The sequence below is a fragment of the Piliocolobus tephrosceles genome, chromosome 4, assembly GCF_002776525.5.
Source record: "Piliocolobus tephrosceles isolate RC106 chromosome 4, ASM277652v3, whole genome shotgun sequence".
In the NCBI taxonomy this organism is placed as follows: Eukaryota; Metazoa; Chordata; class Mammalia; order Primates; family Cercopithecidae; genus Piliocolobus; species Piliocolobus tephrosceles.
This window is the reverse complement of record NC_045437.1, coordinates 151,211,979-151,232,421: the sequence shown is the minus strand read 5'-3', so window position 1 is coordinate 151,232,421 and position 20,443 is coordinate 151,211,979. Positions and strand designations below refer to the sequence as shown.

Below are 20,443 nucleotides of genomic sequence, written 5' to 3'. Positions count from 1 at the left end.
GAATCCCTTGAACCTGGGAGGCGGAGGTTGCAGTGAGCCAAGATCACGCTGCTGCGCTCCGGCCTGGGCAACAGAGTGAGATTCTGGCTCAAAAAAAAAAAAAAAAAAAAAAAAATACTGCAGAGTAACGGGAGGAGGGAAGAGAGAGGCTTCAGGAAATGAAGAAGAAAGAGAAGTGGGCTGAGCTCGAAGCCTCATTTTCCACAAGGACATTGAAGCATTGTTAAGCCAAGGAGAACTGTTAGCTCTGACAACAGCTCCTCTTCTTATGAGTCCTTTGGTGCTTTAATTATTTTTAAAATAAAGGTTGAAGAACAACTTTTATAACTGCAACTGGAACAATGACAAGCAGGACTGATGGGGTATAATCATAACAGAAACTTTGTTTTCAGCTCCCACTGTTTCTTCTTTTCTTTTTTTTTTTTTCGAGACAGAGTCTTGCTCTGTCACCCAGGCTGGAGTGCAGTGGCGTGATCTCAGCTTACTGCAATCTCTGCTTCTTGGGTTCAAGCGATTCTCCTGCCTCAGCCTCTTGAGTAGCTGGGATTACAGGTGCCTGCCACCATGCCCGGCTAATTTTTTTTATTTTTGTTTTTTGAGTAGAGATGGGATTTCGCTGTGTTGGCCAGGCTGGTCTCGAACACCTGACCTCAAGCAATATGCCCACCTCTGCTTCCCAAGGTGTTGGGATTACAGGCGTGAGCCACCGCGCCTGGCCCCAGTTTCTTTAAACCTGCTTTGTAGTGATGGTCTTAAGTCTGCTCCTGGACAAATACTTTTCAGGATCCCTTGGAGGTGTTAGGAAGCCTTATAGCCACTGTACGCAGTACAACATGATTTCAGTTGGGCACTTAAAATGTTCAGCTGGGGCTGAGCTGGTGGCTCACGCCTATAATCCCAGCACTTTGGGAGGCCGAGGTGGGCAGATCACGAGGTCGGGAGATCGAGCCCATCCTGGCTAACACGGTGAAACCCTGTCTCTACTAAAAAAAAAATACAAAAAATTAGCTGGGTGTGGTGGCGGGCACCTGTAGTCCCAGCTACTTGGGAGGCTGAGGCAGGAGAATGGCATGAACCCGGGAGGCGGAGCTTGCAGTGAGCCGAGATGGCACCGCTGCACTCCAGCCTGGGTGACAGAGCAAGACTCCTTCTCAAAAAAAAAAAAAATGTAAATGTTCAGCTGGGTATTATCAATGTTTCTTTTTGGTTTTTGAAGCTTAAGCTATTTGCTATTTCTCCTTCCTATCTAGGGCCTGCTGCAAGTGAAAAGAAAGGGTGTAGTCTTTCTCTTCTGAAGTTTCTGATCCTTCCAGAATTAGAGCACAAGAAAGTAAGAGGTGACAGAAAATATGGTACTTGTCTCATGTCAAAGCTGGCTTTGCACTCTCCCACCTTCCAGTGTGGCCAATGTTTAAATCTTGCTTCCTCCTAAAGCACTTTTGTGGTGCTTCACTTCGCTTCTCTTCTCTTCTCTTCGGAGATCTGCACACACACACACACACACACACACACACAAGCACACACTGCTGCTGCTGCAGTTCCCAGTGGCCTGGGCAAGTGCACTCCCCTCTGTCAGTTGCTTTTGCCCGCTCTGGCCCCTCGTAATGTAACAGTCCATTTCCAGTTTCTCTTCTGCTCAGGCCTGTTTGCCCTCTGACATTCCTATTGGTCAGGATCTAAAATGCTCTCTAAAGCATCCCCCTATACATGTGCCCCACCTCGGGTCTGTGAGAAACAGGTTCTTTGCCCACACAAGCTCTGAACAAATCCCAGCATCACAAAGCAGCTGCTAGCACATATGGTGGCTTCTACATTTTTCAGGCTGGAGTCAGAAATTAGACCACTCTGCCCCGATAACTGCAGGAGAAGACACATATCAAACTCTCCAAGGAGTCCCTTCAAAGCCCTTCTCATTAGGCTTGTAGTGAAACACAGGTATCCTCTTTCTTTTGGAGGGTGTACCCATAGCACACCAATACTTTGCACCAAATAAATCCTTTTCAGAAACATTCTCTTCATATCCAACAACTTCTTTTCCCCTTGATAGGGGTGAAAGTTTGAGAGTCCCATAAGTGATTGTCAACTGTTTCCTATGAAAATTTGCATCATTGCTGGCACCTCACTTTGATATGACATGGATACTGCATATTGGAGCCTTACTGAAATTTCCAAATAACACAATGTCATCAAACAAGGGATTTCGGGAACCAAGTGGTTATTTTCTGAGTATAGGTAGGTAATATTACCATTCTCCTGTCTTCTTTCAAGGAAGCTTAATTTTTCTTATCTCTAAAGTGGGCCCTCATCCTTTCCTTGCTCAGTAAGAGCAGTAAGAAAACTTGAGGATAAAGATGACTCTGCATGGACCACAGGCCCTTGGGAATAGTTAAGTAATCTACAGAGGGAGCCTATTCCATAAAGAAGGTAAGTAGAGGTAAAGGGCGTGATGGAAAGAAGAAAACACTAATTTCATCAGTGTTTTTCTAATCCCCCCACCTCGGTTTGGAGCTGTCCTCTTGTTGTATGAAGGTCTCTATTATGGCCCCCAAAGCAATACTTAATGCACAACACAGCCAGCGGCCGCTGGGCTGCCTTCCCCACCTCATGTCAGAGAGATCAATAATCCTTGGCTCAATGTTTCCCTGGTGTATTTGTATCTGTGTGTATGGGTTTAAGGTGGGAGGGGTAGATGTCATTGCCTTTGACGAAATGGCTGAATATCTTTACTTTATCATGATGAAAGGACTTCTTGGTCTTCTAGTTCGGAGCCAGAGCCTGCCTTGCAAGGAATTCAAAGGCTCTGATCTGGAGCTGCTGTCAAGCCAGCAGATGGAGTCACAGTCCTCTGTGTGCCGCTGGGCCTACATGGGCTGGTATGCAATGTGATGCTGGGCCCAGCTCTGCAGCCAGAGGTGACAGGGAAATTTAATAAAAATGATGGCACCTCATTGCCATAACTGTTGTCCTGTCTGCACGGGAGTTCGGTAAAATATGCTCCTGGGGAGGTTGCTCTCATGTGTCTCTCTGGAATCACTGCAGAAGCAACTGTAAGGAGTGAGTGCTTGGATGCCTGAGATAACTGTAGGGCATGGGGCAGGGAAGATGCAGAGATGACAGAACCAAGTCCTGGGCAGTGGAGGAACATGGCACAATTCCCTCAGCCCTGCAAAACCTCGTGGGGGAACAGGGATACAACCAGTGGCTCTTGGAGAAAGGGCAGCCCTAAGAGGAAAATTTAGACAATGATGGTGAATTACCATCTGCTTGACTTACTCTCCTCTGTCTGAATTGCAAGCACTGGAGTCCCTTTTGCCAACATCTGTAGACTGCTTAGGAAATTTGCTTTGGAGCTAGTAGAATTTAAGCTTCCCTGAGATTACTTTTTCCTATTCTCTAAGCACCCCCCACACAGCTTGATAGATAGTAGCTCTTAATGAATCACAGAGGCGTGAATGGTGCTCCCACTGAGAACTCTTCTCTGCCCCTCTCCAGCCTACAGGAGGCCTTCTGTGAAAGGAGCCCTCTCCACCTCCTGTCACAGCTTCAGAATGGAGGTGGGGCAGTGGATGGATTCCTACTCTCTGTAACTATCCTCTCTGACCTCCTGTATTTACATAGCCCAAATTCAGAAGTAGGAGTGGACCTGAGGACCCAGCAGGATAGTCTCTCTAGCCCATGGCCTAACCACTGCAGATGCCCGGGAAACCAGGGGGCAAGTGGGCCTCCCACCCCCGGCTGGTCCTTTGCTCAATCCTGAAGGCATCTGTGAAGGGAGTGGGGGTGCTTGGGTTCTTAGCTGCAAAGCAGGTGGCATGGTCTCCTCTTTGGGAATCCAGAGGTGTCTGGCAAGTCTCTCGGCCACAGGCCTCCCTGGGGACCAGAGCTCTTTGAAGAGAAGAAAAGGTTCTAGGAACAACAAAGCTGCTGCTCTTGATGAAAAAGTCAGGAGGGAAGAAAATGAGACTAACAAGGGCTGAAGAGAACTGTCTGTGGGCTGAAGAGAATGTTAATGGCTCTGCTCCCGAGCTTCAAAGCCTGAGCTGGGCAGGAGTGCACGCACATGCCTCAGCTCTCACCTCCAGAATACTTACCAAGGACTGAGGCTTGCAAACATTCCCAGCCTGATTTTCCCAGATCAAGCAGAGCATCTGCTAAGGCAGAAGAAAGAGAAGCTGTTGGGAGATCCTAGGCCTGGTTCAGCTAGCTGGGGTTTAAACTTAACTCTTCTGTATCAGTCAGCAATGGGGTTCCCAGAGGAATTTAGGTGGCAGAGAAATGACTGGTGGGGAAATGGCTCTCATGGAACAAAGCTGGCTAATGCTTGTCTGTTTTTCCTGTTTGGAAAATGGTAGCTGCTGTGGACTGAATTGTGTGCCCCCAAAATTCATATGTTGAAGCCCTATTGCCCAGATGGTATTTGGAGGTGGGACTTTGGGGAGGCAGTCAGATTAAAGTGAGGTCATGAAGATGGGGCCCTCAGGATGGGATTAGTGCCCTTATAGAAAGAGACACCAGAGGGCTTGGTTTCTCTACTCCGCCTCCCCCTCTCCCCCTCTTACTGCCCCCTTCTTGGACTTCTAGCCTCCTGAACTGTAAGAAGATAAATGTCTGTTGTTTAACTCACCCAGTCTATGGTATTGTGTTTTAACAGCCCAGGCCAACTAACGTGTAGCTGTATTGGATGCCATTGGTACCCTGCTCAGATTCCCTTTACCTTTTCAGTGTATCCATCCCCCAGTTGCTATCTGGGACTCCAATAGCTCACAGATCTCCCTGCCTCCAGAAAATTGCTCCCAGTGTGTAGGAGACCCTTTGTACCCTCCTGTGCCCATCCCCTTCAGGTTTCAGCCAAGAGGGTACAAGGACCAGCCCCTTCATTGCAAGCAAGGATCAGTTCCTTGGTGCTATTTATGCTCTTGAGTTCCCCCCATGGAGTCAGGCTGAGGCTAAACACAAAGTTCCAGCCATATCCTTCTCTCCTACCCTTCCCTGCTTCCTTCATTCTCTTTCTTCTGAAGTCACATCTCAATAAATCGTGTGCCTTGAATCCTGTCTCAGGCTCTGCTAATAGGGAACCTGACCTAATACAGCTGCTCTCCCAAATGATAGAGTATTGAGCAACCCAAATGACTGTAGAGAGCCCTGTGAGTATAGTGATGATTAATGCCCAATGACAGCGAGCATTGGGAACAACAGCCCCTCTCCCTATGTTCAGAAAACATAGAGGAGTAAAGGCCCACTGAGAAAGAAGTGGAGTGTGTTTTTCTAGCAATAGATGGCTCCTTCAATAGGCATCTGGCAGACAGCTGTGCTAGCAAGGGTGTAAAAAGCCTTGTTAGGAGAGAGCCACAGGCTGAGGTTTCATGGGTTTAACCAGCAAAGGAAGCACATTGACTGGAAGAAACTTTGAGCCATGACTAGATAGTCATCCGGGTAGGTCTGTACTATGCCTGGGAGCCAGCTGCACCCTGAGTGCCACACTCCCCTGGGCAGGGTCCGGAGCTCTCTGGAAGGAGAAGCCCAGCACCTGCCCAGGGAACCGGCTGCTCTGATGAAAGGCCCCAGGTACTCGGGTCTTGTCATCTCTCTGCTATGTTTTGCTCAGCTTCTTGGCCTCTTCGTGACGCTATTTTGTTCTTGGGACTTTCTTTTTCAATCTTTTTGCAATTGTTCCCTTTAATTTTCCTCCTCTTTCCTTTCTACCCCCTGCTTTCTTCTCTGAGTCTAGGCTTCATTATTAGGGCCTATGAGATTGGGTCTGGCTCCATTTTTTAATTTTAGTTTTAATTTTTTGAGATAGTGTCTTGCTCTGTCGCCCAGGCTGTAGTGCAGTGGTGTGATTTTGGTTCACAGAAACCTCCGCCTCCTGGGTTCAAGCGATTCTCCTGCCTCAGCCTCCTGAGCAGCTGGGATTACAGGCATGTGCCACCACGCCTGGCTAATTTTTGCATTTTTAGTAGAGATGGGGTTTCTCCATGTTGGCTAGGCTGGTCTTGAACTACTGACCTAAGGTGATCCACCCACCTCGGCCTCCCAAAGTGCTGGCATTATTGCCACAGTGCCTGGCCAAGGTCTGGCTCTATTTTGGAAGGATGAAGGTGGATCCTTATGTTCTTCCAATAAAGCATCTCCAAGACAATTCCTCATTGCTTCTGTCACCTCTTAGAGCTTAATTTCAATGCACTGTTATATTGAAGACCTCCTTCCCACTAGTGGTGAGGATGGGAAGGGAGTTGGTGAGGGGGTGAAGAACTCTCCCCGGCAAGGCCACTGGGTGGTACCTTGATCCGTCTATTTTGATAGTGATCCCCAGGGAAAATGTGAGACAGAGAGCACAGTAAATGTTTATCAAGATGCTCCCAAATATTTAGGGCTACACCTCAAATATCTCTGACCTCTTTAGCAAGCACTTAGTTGACTCACTATTTCTAGAATCAGAGTGGCTTCTGATTCTTATTCTCAAGAGATCTGGAATCTTGTGCTTTGATTTAGAGGCGAAAAGGAAAATTTTGGAAAACTCTGATCTATTTCCATAACTTTTCTCCCAACATATTTTGTGGGAGGGAATAAAATAGGGGTAGTGCCAGGAATGGTGGCTCATGCCTGTAATCCCAGCACTTTGGGAAGCTAAGGCAGATGGATCACTTGAGCTCAGGTGTTCAAGACCAGCCTGGCCAACATGGTGAAACCCTGTCTCTACCAAAAATACAAAAAAATTAGCCAGGCATGGTGGTGTGCACCTGTGGTCCCAGCTACTTGGGAGGCTGAAGGATGAGAATGACTTGAACTCAGGAGGCAGAGGTTGCAGTGAGCTATGATTGCACCACTGCACTCCAGCCTGAGTGACAGAGCGAGACTCTGTCTCAAACAAACAAACAAACAAACAGGAAGGTAGTATAAGGAGTGTGTCTCAGAGGGACAACTAACTAAAAGGTAGCTGTTTTCTTTCAAACATCTCCAGCAAAATGGTCGACTGGCTTTAGGAAGACTAGATCCATGACTTCAAATGATGCATCATGGCCGGGGCACTGTGGCTCACACCTGTAATCCCAGTACTTTGGAAGACTGAGGTGGGAGGATCGCTTGAAACCAGGAGTTCAAAAGCAGTCTGGGCGACATAGTGAGATCCCATTTCTACAAAAATAAATAACAATTTCAAAACACCAGCTTATTAAAAAACAGGCCGGGCACAGTGGCTCACATTTGTAATCCCAGCACTTTGGGAGGCCAAGGCAGGCGGATCATGAGGTGAGGAGTTTTAGACCAGCCTAGCCAACATGGTGAAACCCCATCTCTACTAAAAATACAAAAATGCCGGGAGTGGTGGCTCACACCTGTAATCCCAACACTTTGGGAGGCCGAGGCGGGCAGATCACGAGGTCAGGAGATTGAGACCATCCTGGCTAACATGGTGAAACCCTGTCTCTACTAAAAATACAAAAATTAGCTGGGTGTGGTGGCCAGCGCCTGTAGTCCCAGCTACTCAGGAGGCTGAGGCAGGAGAATGGCATGAACCCGGGAGGCGGAGCGTTCAGTGAGCCGAGATCGAGCCACTGCACTCCAGCCTGGGTGACAGCGTAAGATTCCATCTCAAAAAAACAAAAAACAAAAAACAAAAATTAGGCAGGTGTGGTGGTGCACACCTGTAATCCTAGCTATTCAGGAGGCTGAGGCAGGAGAATTACTTGATCCTGGGAGGCGGAGGTTGCAATGAGCTGAGATTGTGCCACTGCACTCCAGCCTGGGTGAGAGAGCAAGACTCTGTCTCAGAAAAGAAAATAAACAAAGAAGCAAACACACACACACACACAAAACAAATGGTGCATGGGGTACAGACTATCTCTGTTCCTTGGCTTTGCTTGTTGCTGCCTTGCTTCAGGGTCAGACAGACTCTTCACATATGGCAGTCAGGTGGCCACCAGCAGCTCCAAACCAGTGCTACCCTCAGAACTCACCATTCCACAGAGAGAGTATGTATTTCTCCCATAGCTCCTGGAGAAGCCCGGAGAGCACTGTGATTGGTCTGGTTTGAGTTCTATGTCCTTCTCTGAATCAGTTGCTGTGCCTAGAGGCATGGAGTAATCTGATGGGCTAGGCCTGGGTCTTGTCCTTACCCCTGAAGTCGAGGGGAGGATCTTGCCACTCCCAGGACCATGTGGTTTTGGAATAACTAAAGAGACTGATCCCCTAAGGAAGCAACACTTGGGGAGGAACTTGTGTCCATTACAGCATGCATTGTCTTTTTGCCTTTTTGACTGTAGAGTACATCTAGCTCATTCAAATGAAATTGCTTAAGAAACACAAATGATGGGCGGAGCGCAGTGGCTCACGCCTGTAATCCCAGCACTTTGGGAGGCAGAGGTGGGTGGATGACTTGAGGTCAGGAGTTCAAGACCAGCCTGGCCAACATGGTGAAACCCCATCTCTACTAAAAATATAAAAGTTAGCCAGGCATGGTGGCGGGCGCCTGTAATCCCAGCTACTCGGGAGGCTGAGGCAGGAGAATCACTTGAACACAGAAGGCGGAGGTTTCAGTGAACTGAGATAATGCCGTTGTGACAGCCTGGGCGACAAGAGCAAGACTCCATCGCAAAAAAAAAAAAAAAAAAAAAAAAAAAAGAACACAAATGATGGGTTCTGCAGTCAATTATAAGAGGTACTTTCTGGACTCAGGTGTGAGGAAAGGCAAGGTCAGTATAAGAGAGGAACACATCAGTCCAGCTCCTGGTCATAGGGTCCAGAAAGCCAGCTGGGGGTATTGGAAAACCATGAGGAGGAGGCAGTCTTGCCATGAACCCAAGGGTTGTGCCAGGAACAGCAGCTTGCACATAGCAGCACTCGGATAATGTTTGTAGAATGGCTACTCCAAGAGTCAGAAGGTCAAAGAGAAAGCTGAGAGAAGCAGGAAGAACCAAGAACTGAAGGCAGACTGTTGTGCTAAGTCAGAGTCCCACTCTTCCATCAAGCCATGTTCCTGCAATTTGCCAGATTGTACACAGCTGATACTCTAGGATTTTCCCACACTATATGAAACTTGTTTTGTTGCCTTCATTCTAAACAGCTGGTAAAGTATTTGGCTTTATAATAGTTCACAATGGAGGACAGGGCAGGGACCCATTAGAAATGACAGATGACACTGGTCTTGGGGACAGAGTCTTCAGAAACAGGAAGTCTTCCTCTTGAGAGTGAATTTTATTTTATTTTTTGAGAAAAAGTCTCACTCTGCCACCCAAGCTGAAGTGCAGTGGCACCATCTTGGCTCACTGCAGCCTCTGACTCCCAGGCTCCAGCAATCCTCTCACTTCAGCCTCCTGAGTAGCTGAGACTACAGGTGCGTGCCACCAGGACCAGCTAATTTTTCTATTTTTCGTAGAGATGGGGTCTTGCCATGTTTCCCAGGCTGGTCTTAAACTCCTGTGCTCAAGCAATCCTCCTGCCTCAGCCTCCCAAAGTGCTAGGATTACAAGTGTGAGCCACCCACCGTGCCAGGCTGAGAGCAGATTTTAGATGTTGTGACATTGTAACAAATTTTCAATTATAGCTAATTGTCACAGATAAAGATTCCACAGTGGGGCTCTTTAAGCAACATTTTCTTGAGTATGAGTGGGCTTTGGGATATGAGTACTGATTTACTAACTTCCCGCTGTCCTCCCTCCCATCTCTCCATGCACGGCCTTTGTGGCTGTTAGGCAGGCAGGCATTAGTGTGTACTCCATGGAAGCATGTGGGTTCTTGGGCCGGGAGCTGGCATTCAGCGACCTGGCCGGAGCACAGTGTGGAAATGAAAAGATAAAAACCTGAGACATGTGATGGGGGCTGCAGTTTGGAATAAATGGGTTCAGGCCCTCTGCCCAGTCAGCTGAATGCTCTGGCAGCTGCTGCATTTAATGGACGACTCCATTAACATCTCCCTTAAGGGAGGGCTGTTGGGGGTGGAGGAAAGAGTGTGTCGGGGTGTGTGTGTGTGTGTGTGTGTATGTAGAAACTAAAAAGGCTTGGAGTTTTCCTCCATGATCTCTTGGAGTCTATTCACAGTTATAAATCTGTTGTGCTGGCATTTTTGGTTTCCTGGGGGAGCTTTGTGGTTCCCTGTGTCTGTGTACCATGGCAGACTTTGGCAGCTGAGGTGGAGCTGGGAAGGACAGCAATTTGGATAGGGTAGAAGGGGGGCTCGGACCACCTGCCTTCTCAGCCCCACAGGCTAGGGAAGATGATAAGGAATGCATCTTTTCCCCTTTGTTTTTTGTTTGTTTTGAGACAGCGTCTCTGTCACCTAGGATGAAGCACAGTGGCACAATCAAGGCTCACTGCAGCCTCCAACTCCTGAATTTAAGTGATTCTCCCATCTCAGCCTCCTGAGTAGCTGGAACCACAGGTGCACACCACCATACATGGCTAATTTTTAAATTTTTGTAAAAATGGGGTCTTCCTGTGTTGCCCAGGCTGGTCTCAAACTCCTGGCCTCAAGCAGTCCTCCCACCTTGGTCTCCCAGGGATTACAGGAGTCAGCCCTTTCCTCTTTGTAACGAAGAAATTGTCAGTTCTGGAATTCACAAGATAAAAACATGAGGGACTCTGGGGTGCCCTCAGAGCGATTCTGTGATGATGCTGGCACACAAGGAGAGGGAAGGGAAGGAAGAGGCGGGCCCCAGGATCCAGAAGCGGGGTCGTGAGTGACAAGATACTGGCCATTGCAGGAGGAGAGGAGGGCCAGGTCTAAAGGGGGAACACGGGAAGCACAGACTCATCTGCCTGGCGTGCTTAGATTCAGGCCCTCACTGGATGGAGAGGAGGAGGAGGTGCCTCTTCCCATGGCTAATGAATGAGACTCAAAACCTGCCAGATAATCATGGTGTCTGAGTCTTCCTGAGTCCCTCAAACACGGAGAACACAAAGGGTAGTAACAGGAAACCAGGTTTCCACTGAGGGATTTTCAGTCCTAGATCTTCCCACTCCAGCCTTTTAGCTGCTGTCAGACCATATTAGGGCAGAATCTTGAACCCAACCATATCACAGCTGCTGGGGATTTCCCCCAGAGGAGAGCAGTGTGACACGAGCAGGCAGAGCAGCTCTGATCCAAGACTTTGCTCCTGGCATCCCTGAATACCCTGACTAGCTCACCTCTTCTTAAAAGTCACTTTCAGAGGCAAAGCTAGGTATTTGGGGGTGGTGCCTACCCACGAACACACAGAACTGTATGTGACTTGCCCAGAGACAAGTTCTTAGATAAAGGCTGTGTTTTGCAGCCATAGTGGCCTGACCCTGAGTCCTGGGTTGGCAGGGAGGCCAGGGTGGAGGGTACAGTGGACATGACCCTGGCTTAGAGGTGAAAAGTGCAGGGTTCAGGTCCTGATTCTACCCTGTGTAGCTGTGTGACCTTGAGATAATGCTAAGTTCTATAAGTTTTAGTTATTCATCTCGAAAATGGAAATAATAATACTTTCCTCAGAGTGTTATCAAAATCATATAAAATCACTTTGCAAAATGCTGTATTGATGGAAGGAATGATCTCCTTTATTCATTCTGTCTTCCAGATCCAAAGGCCACTCTTGGGAATGTGTGACAGCTATCGGGTTTGAGGGAAGCATCTGGAAAGGTGTGTGTGCAATGAAGGCGAGAAGAGAGGAAGGGGGAGTAAAAGGTAGGGCAAGTAGTGTTCCTTGTAGTCATGAGGACATGACATGAGCTTCTTATTCACACAGTAAGAGTCAATAAGCACCTGGTGGAGGCCACTGGCCGGAAGCATCCAAGGGCCTGATGCTGCTCCGATACAGGGGGAGCAAACAGGGGCAGCCAGAAAATGGGGTTGCGAGCATGGGGAGAGGTGAGGGGCAGACTTGTGATGAGGTGCTGGCTGTGACTCTTCAGGCCTCGATCTCAGATTCTGGCTCCTCTTTTTATGCATCTTGTCCGCCTTCATTCCCACTGCCAGCCATTTGGCCCTGCGTTCCACTTCTAAATCTCCAGAGAGAGAATTTTTTTTTTTTTTTTTTTTTTTTTTGAGACGGAGTCTTGCTCTGTTGCCCAGGCTGGAGTGCAGTGGCCGGATCTCAGCTCACCGCAACCTCCGTCTCCTGGGTTCACGCCATTCTCCTGCCTCAGCCTCCTGAGTGGCTGGGACCACAGGCGCCCACCACCTCGCCCGGCTAATTTTTTGTATTTTTAGTAGAGACGGGGTTTCACCGTGTTAGCCAGGAGGGTCTCGATCTCCTGACCTCGTGATCCGCCCGTCTCGGCCTCCCAAAGTGCTGGGATTACAGGCTTGAGCCACCGCGCCCGGCCCAGAGAGAGAATTTGATGCCCTGGTTCAGAGCTTGAACTCTCATTATAGGGCACATGGTTGCATAGGATAAAAACAGTAGCTCAAATTTTTGAGGGACTCCTATGCGCCAGGTACAGTGCTAGGTGCATATCTTGCTAATATAATCCTCTAAACAACCCTACTGCAGTAGCTTCTAATATTTTCCCCATCGTGTAGACAAGCAAACTGAGAGGCTAGATAACCATCAAGTGGTAGAGCTAGGATTTGAATCCAGACGCACTGACTTCAGAGCCAGAGCTTGTAAGCAGCTTCTGTACTGCTTCTGAGGTAGGACTGTGAGTAAAGCTGTACCTCTAAGGAAGTGAGTGCTCTCTTAGGAGCTGTGAATGGGGATGGTGTGAAAAGGGCTCCATTGCCATTTCAGGTTGATAAACACTGAGGGAAGGGGTACATGGCTCCCTGACATGTTCCAGTAGAGAAACTTTCTCCCTTTGTTAACTCTGGAGTTTCTTTCCCAACATTATCTAAGCAGAGAACTCATTTTTATTTTTTGCAACATGCCTACTAATCTACAATGGACTACAGGACTGCTGGTTTGGGAAATGCTCTCCTAGACTTACCCTCCACCACACACCACTCAGCACCAGGGGTAATGGCAGCTAGGATTTCTGCAGGGCACCAAGTGTTTGGTGGCCAGTCAGCTCAGATGGCAACCACAGGCTGGCAATTAACCAGGGTCAGGCAGCAGCTGCCATCCCCGGGCTGATGAAGAAGCCATCCAATAGAGTTGGGTGGTTTATTTCTTGCTTTCATTTCCCTCTGTCACTGCTCTTGTCTAGACCCTTTACAGGTCAAGTCTGCACTGTCACAACAGTTTCCTGACAAGTGTCCCTGCCAGCTGATTCTTCCCTCCAGTCCACCCTACATACCTGGCCAGATCTGTCTTCCTAATATAAGGCTTGGAGCTTGCCACTTGCCTGTCCCAAATATATTAATTCAGCTTTCAGGACTGTCTTGGTTCCTTGTTCCCTCTGCACACCCTATGCTGTGGTTGGAGCTGAATAATTTCAGGCCCCTCTGTGCTCTACATTCTGTTTCCTCCGGCCAGTGCTTGCAGATCTCCTTCCTGCCTCAGGAAGGGAGGGATTTCTTTCCCAACATTATCTAAGCAGAGAAATCCTTTTTATTTTTTGCAACATTCCTACTAATCTACAATGGACTACAGGACTGCTGGTTTGGGAAATGCTCTCCTGTCATAGTCTTGTGTTCTCACTCAGTATCTTACCCATTCAATAAGCATTTATTTTGTGCCTATGTGCCAGGTCCTGGGCTAGAATAATACACACTCCTTAACCTCGAGGAGCTAATAAAAACAGATACATCTACAATGGAGTGATGTGTATTATGATAGAGTGATACTCAGGGTTTCACAGGCAGGGACACTATCTCTGCCTGCGGCCAAAAGCCAAGTCAGAGTAGGCTTCCTGGAGAAGGGGATGTTGAAGCTTAAAGGACGAAATGGTGTAAGGCATTTGAAGGCATATGGTATGCCAGGAACTGGCCAAGGATGTGTTGGGTACCTGGATCTTTGCAGTAGGCTAAGCAGGCAGGTTCTCCCCAGCCTCCCTGTCCTCAGGGAGAATCTCAGGCTAATTCTGCTGACCTGCAGAAGCCAGGTGAGGGGATAACACGTGTTCTCATCAGGAGGTGGGGTCTAGGGGCTGAAAGGTGGAAAGGAGGACGATGCCTGACATGCTCCCTGCATTCTATTGTTCAGGGACCGATTCCTCCTCCTCCCCAGCTCCCAAGTCTCCTCTAAGAGATACAGACATTCAAGCAGTTTGGTTGCCAGGGGCAACCCCAGAAGGCAACTTCATTCCAAAGGCAGACACGGAAGCCCCTACCCGGGGGCCTCATAGCCTGGCTCTGATAGACAAGGGGTAGGTGGCTCAATTCAGCCAGTCCCCTTTGGGAAGCAACAGGACAGAGTCTGAGTGGCGCGTGCGGAAGATAGCCCTTCTAGCCACTCAGCAGGGCCCCGAGAAAAGAAAGGTGACCCACAATACAGTAGATGGCATTTTAATCCACACGAATACTTAATATGAGTAACATAACCTTGTTTTTCTGAGATGCAGCCTAATTTATTTCAGGCCTCAGGCTTAGTAGCTAACCGCTGACAACCTGCAGGTCTGGTGCATGTGCATGTAGGTCTGCAGTGTTAATGAGATTGTAGAGGTGGTGAATTTCTCTTGTTCACAATTTTCCTGCTCTGTTGAGGCTGTCCATCAGTAAGTTGCTCCTTTTCCTGAGCTAGGACTTGTGATCTGGGAATATGGAGACTACCTAGAAGGCAGAGGTTGCAGGCTTCTCTTGAGAGAGCATTCCTGGTGCAAATGACATGCAATTGGGTTTACCAATGCTGCCTGCTTCTTTCTCTTGTTCCTGTTATTCTGCCTGCTTACATTGCCCTCTGCTGTCCCCACAACGAGAGAAGCTTGCACTATGTGGAGTCAGAACACCTGGGTTTGTTTCTGCTCTGTGACTTGGACGATGTATTTAATCATCTTGAGCCTCAATGTTTTTACCTGTGAAATGGAAACAGGTTATTGCCCAATCACAGGGTTATTGCAAATATCAAATGAGATAATTGATGAGAAAGTGTTTTATAAACCAAGTAATGAGGAGGAGGAGGGGGAGGAAGTTGTTGAGTGGTTACTGTGCTAATTGCTGTTCTTTGTTTATATTATCTCTTTTTCTTTCTTTTTTTTTTTTTTGAGACAGAATCTCACTCTGTCTCCTGGGCTGGAGTGCAGTGGCACGATCTCAGCTCACTGCAGCCTCCACCTCCTAGGTTCCAGTGATTCTCCTGCCTCAACCTCCTAAGTAGCTTGGACTATAGGTGTGTGCCACCACACCCGGCTAGTTTTTGTATTTTTAGTAGAGACAGGGTTTCACCATGTTGGCCAGGCTGGTCTCAAACTCCTGACCTCAGGTGATCCACCCGCCTTGGCCTCCCAAAGTGCTGGGATTACAGGCATGAGCCACCGTACCCAGCTGAGGCTTATTTATTTATTTAAGATAGAGTCTTACTTTGTCTCCCTGGCTGGAGTGCAGTGGCGCCATCTCAGCTCACTGCAACCTCCGCCTCCCAAGTTCAAGCAATTCTCATGCCTCAGCTTCCCTGGTAGCTGGGATTATAGGCATGTGCCACCACGCCTGGCTCATTTTTGTATTTTTAGTAGAGACAGGGTTTCACCATGTTGGCCAGGCTGGTCTCGAATTCCTGACCTCGTGATCCGCCTGCGTCAGCCTCCCAAAGTGGTAGGATTAGAGGCATGAACCACCATGCCTGGCCTATAGAGCCTTTAAGAGCAGAATCTTCCTGCTTTCTAATTTCTTCCAATTTATGTCAAATCACTGCCCTCTGGCCCAGCATGTCCCAAACACATGAGCCTCCTTTCTCATCTCAGGGCCTGACATGTCAGGTCTAGTTTAGGGCCTTTGTACTAGTTGTTCCCACAGCCTGGAAGCTGCTGCTCTGAGATCTTTGCCTGGCTGGCACCTTCTTATTCAAATTTTATCCTAAATCACAAATCTTTCCTGATCTTCCAATTTAAAATAGCTTCCTTGGGGGCAAAAACGTAGACTGTACACATGTACTTGCTTTTGTATGAATACATTTCTCTGGAAGGAGGCACAAGAAATTAACATTTTGTTGTTTATGGGGAAGGAAAGTGGATAGCTAGGAAACAGAGCAGGAAAATAGACTTATCTGCATATCTTTTTCTATTTTTTTAAAAATGTAGATTCATTAAATATATTATCTATTCAAAAATTAATTAAAAAATAAAAGAGAAAATAAAGTAGGCCCCTGCTGAACATCCAACCTTCCTTCCCCTTCCTTCCTTCCTTCCTTCCTTCCTTCCTTCCTTCCTTCTTTTTTTCTCTCTCTTTCTTTTTTAGAGACAGGGTCTCACTCTTTTCCCCAGGCTGGAGTGCAGTGGTGCGATCATAGTTCACTGTACCTTCATGATCCTCTGGCCTCAGCCTTCCAAGTAGCTAGGACCACAGGTGTGTGCCCACCAAGTTTGCCTGGGTATTTTTAAAAATATTTATTTTGCAGGAATGGGGATCTTGCTGTGTTACCCAGGATGGTCTCAACCTCCTGGCCTCAAGTAATCCTCCCCAAATGCTGTGATTACAGGAATGAACCACTGTGTTAGCCTCTTTATTTACTTTATAAATTTTGTTTACAAAACAGGTAGTAGGCAGATTCGGCCCATAGCTATAGCTTGCTGATCTGATCCCTGCTCTATCATATCTTATTTGATATATATCCTGGCACTGATTATTGGTTTCCTCATTTCTTATCTGCCTCTCCCCACCCCCACATACTAGAATGAAACCCCATGAAAGTAGGGTGCCTCTCTGTCTCGTTACCACCATATGCCTACACCTGGAACCATTTCTGGCTCATAAAGACTCAATAAATACTTGTCGAATGAGTATTTGAATGTATTATGTTTGTCTGGGCTGAAGAGAAGAGCAGCTCTATTTGAAGAGAGATAAGATGAGATAAACTTCTGATGGCAGCCCCTCTAGGAAGAATAATATCTAGTTTGATCATCCTCAAGACAGTCCAACCTGTAGGTCTTGCCTCAAGGAAGAGCTGCTTATGCCTACTTCCTGACAGCAGATATGAAACTGAGTAGTACCTGTCCTCCTAGGACATGTTCCAGAAGAGAGGAGAACCGATGGATTAATCACTTTTCAATTTGAGAAGAAAAAGCACCTTACACACACACACACACACACACACACACACACACACACGACCTCAGAGCCCAGGGAAGCTGCTCAGTTGGCAAGTTGGGCTTCGCAGACAAACAGTTGCCCCACCTGAGGGTATGGAGGAACTGGAATTCTGACTACCAGAATGACATGGGGAACAGCCAGGACCTGGAGAAGGGGAGAAGGTGAGGGGAAGTGGGAGAAGGTGAGGGGAAGTGGGAGAAGGGAGTTTGGCACATTCCAATTAAGCAGCACATTGCCCTGAACAAACAGCCTGAATCACCATGTGCTTATTAATTAATTTAAAAACGGTTTCTGCATCAACACATTCTTTGCCTGCCCAGGGCTGGGCTTTTTGCAGCCATGGAGCACACTGGCCAAGAAAGTGTGGGGTCCTGAAGGAGAAATGGCTCTAGAGGAATCACCCGAGCCACTGGGCTCTGCCTCCCAAGGCTTGGAAGACGGCGCAGAGGGTTCCCAGGCTGTGCTACTTTTGTTCCCTTGGAAGAAAGTCAGTAGGCAGATGCCTCTTCTACCTTCCCCAACACTCTCTTCAACACCAGACTCCCTCTCCAGCTCACTCAGAGGAAGCTGGGAAGGTTCCAGTGGCTCGCTGCTGAGAAGCAGTGGGAAGGGCCAAGGTTACGAAGTTACCCAGGTATGGGGACGAACGCTGGCTCCCTCACTTGCTAGTTGTGTATTCTCTCTCTCTCTCTAGCTCTCTCTAGCTCTCTCTCTCCCTCTCTCTGTCTCTGTCTCTCTCTCTCTGTATCTCTCTCTCTTTTGAGAGATGAGGTCTTGCTATATTACCCAGGATGAGGACTGCACTCCAACTCCTGACCCGGACTCAAGTGATCCTCCTGCCTCAGTCTCCCAAATAGCTGGGACTCCAGGCACACGCCACACCGCGCACTTGGCTGTAATCTTGATCAAATCATGTAAAATCCCTGAACCACAAGTTGTGTTTGTTTGTTTTTTTTTTTTTAATTTTTTTCTACAGTAACACCCAGTGGAGTTACGTAAATTAAAATAAAATAATGTGCCTAAAGCACAGGAGCTAGAGAAACAGCCTGATAAAAAGAAGGTCTTGGGGAGGGAGGAGGGCAGGGTATTGGCCCTCCAGTGGCCAGCAAGGAAAATGATGGGGCCCATCTTTGGGTACTTGCAGCTGAGCCCACAGAGTCTCCTGTTTTATCCCCGCACAGTAGGGAATGTCCTTTGACTTTCCTGACCCAGGACCTAGCTTGGCAACGCGGGTCCTCCGGTATTCAGACCCGTCACTTGGCTCTCACTGACTGGTTCTCCCGGAGTTTTGAGAGAGCTCTGAGAGGTCGTTGAATCCTTTCTCCTTCCCTCTTGTAGTGGTGTCTCTCCCTCAGACGAGCCCAGGGACTGCTGGCCATCCGCTGAACCTGAGGGGAGCGAGGCCACAGCCCATGAGATGTACCCCACACTTCCTCTGCCCCGCCCCCCAACCAGGACTGTGCCTGTGTTTTTCAGGGTGTACTGCTGGAGCCCTGGGAGGAGGGGTTTGGGCAGCCGCTGGCGCTGCTGCTGGTGGTCCCTGTGCTTGAAGTGCCGATGGTATCGGAGTCCACGCACCCAAGGCCCAGCACTCAGCCACATTCTCTGGCCCAGCAGAGGGGTGAGAGATCAAAGGAGGGGGCGTGGGGCATGGATTGCTTCTGGGCAGACCCATGGCAATGTGACATGGGGTTTCCCGCCTGAGTGTTACTGTGTGGCTGTGCGTGCCACACTCGTCTGGGGGTGTGTGTGTGTATGTGTATGGGTGGGTGTTGGGGGGTGCACAGACGCTCTGGGTATGTAGGGGGGTCAGCACTAGGGGGGCTTCTAGGATTTGTCTGTGGTCTCATTTCTGCACTCCCTGCTCCTGGAGGGGGAGCTGTAACTCAGCCCGGAGGCCACCTAGCTGATTCCCCTCCCCCCACCCACCAGCCGCTCACTGTGTCACAACAAGGAGCTTTGGCAGAAAGGGAGGGGAGCGTGGGTGCTGCGAAGAGAAAAACACCCCAAAGTTTCGGAAAAAATGGCAGGAGAGATGCCAGCACCCAGAAGCAGGAGCCTTCTGCTTCGCACAGCCTGCACTGCTGGGCCGGGGGGAGACCATGTTTCCTCTCCTTCCTTTCCCCCTCCCCGGCCCTTGCTGCGTGATATTCAGGAAGAGGAAATATTACAGTGAGGGGAGAAAGGGAACAAAGAGATGCTTTTCAGAGCGGTCGTGGGATCTTTCCGTAGCCACCAGAAGACAGAGTTCTGGGCTCTGCTTGCTCTGGGCAAAGTGGGGGTGTATGTGTATGTGTGTGTGTATGTGTGTCTAGAAGAGAACAAAAAAGTGAGAGAACGTGTGTGTTAATGTGTTAGTTTATGCATGCCTGTGAGTAAATGTGTGTTAATATGTGTATCTGTGTGAATGCGGATGTGAATTGGGTGAGTGTGTGTGTGTGTGTGTGTTGGGAAACAGTAAAGATATAAGCAGACAGAACAAAAAGCATCATATACAAGGTTGGTTAGATAGCTGCCCTTGGATAGTCTACACATGAATACTTGAAAACTGTTTGTGCAATAGGTTGGCCATTACCCAATATTGCGCGGCATTAGAATAAACGTGTATACAATGAAAAACCTCAAGACTGACAATTTTTCCTCATGCTTTTGAAATCAGGGTATTTCATTTGGGCAATGGCTCGTTTTCTGCAGGGTAGAAACCTCATTTACTCAAAGCTCAGAGTACAGTTTTTGTGATCATTTCCCCTAAGTAAGGGCTAGAGTTTCTCTTAGCATCATTTGCCTACAAAATATTTGAGTTTGTAAACAAGATCCCAAGGGGAATATTTATCCCACTCAAGAAAACAAGTTACTTTTACCTCTTTGAAGTATCTGTTTGCATTTCAACAATATGGTACTTATAAATCACTCCTTTCTAGAAATCTATTAAAGCAACTCTTAGAGGCAATACTTTTAAAAAAAATAGAAGGGTTTTTTTTTTTTTTTTTTTTTTTTTTTAATTTAGAGGCCTACAATGAGTTTTAACAGCTTATCTGGCTTAGTGATGTCTATTCACTTATGATTATAATAACTTCTTACAATTAATGAATGCTCTTCATGCACCAGACCCTGCATTAAATGCTTTACATACATGCTCCCATTTGGTCCTGCCAGCCAAGGAAGTACTGTTATTTTACAATTAAGGGGTAGAGAAGTAAGTTAACCAGGGTCAGGTAGGTAATAAATGTCAGGGCAGAACTTAAATCTGAGTTTTGAGTCCAAAGCCCCATGCCTTACCCTATATGCTCAGTTGCATTTCCTTTTCTATCTTTCTTTCTCCTTCCTTCCTTCCTTCCTTCCTTCCTTCCTTCCTTCCTTCCTTCC

The 20,443-nt window shown here is 47.9% G+C and overlaps 1 pseudogene; it reads left to right on the top strand.

The window, feature by feature from the left end:
- Positions 1-2,709: 2,709 nt before the first annotated feature.
- The window catches only part of LOC111530632, a 26,061-nt pseudogene continuing 8,327 nt past the window's right edge, over positions 2,710-20,443 (top strand).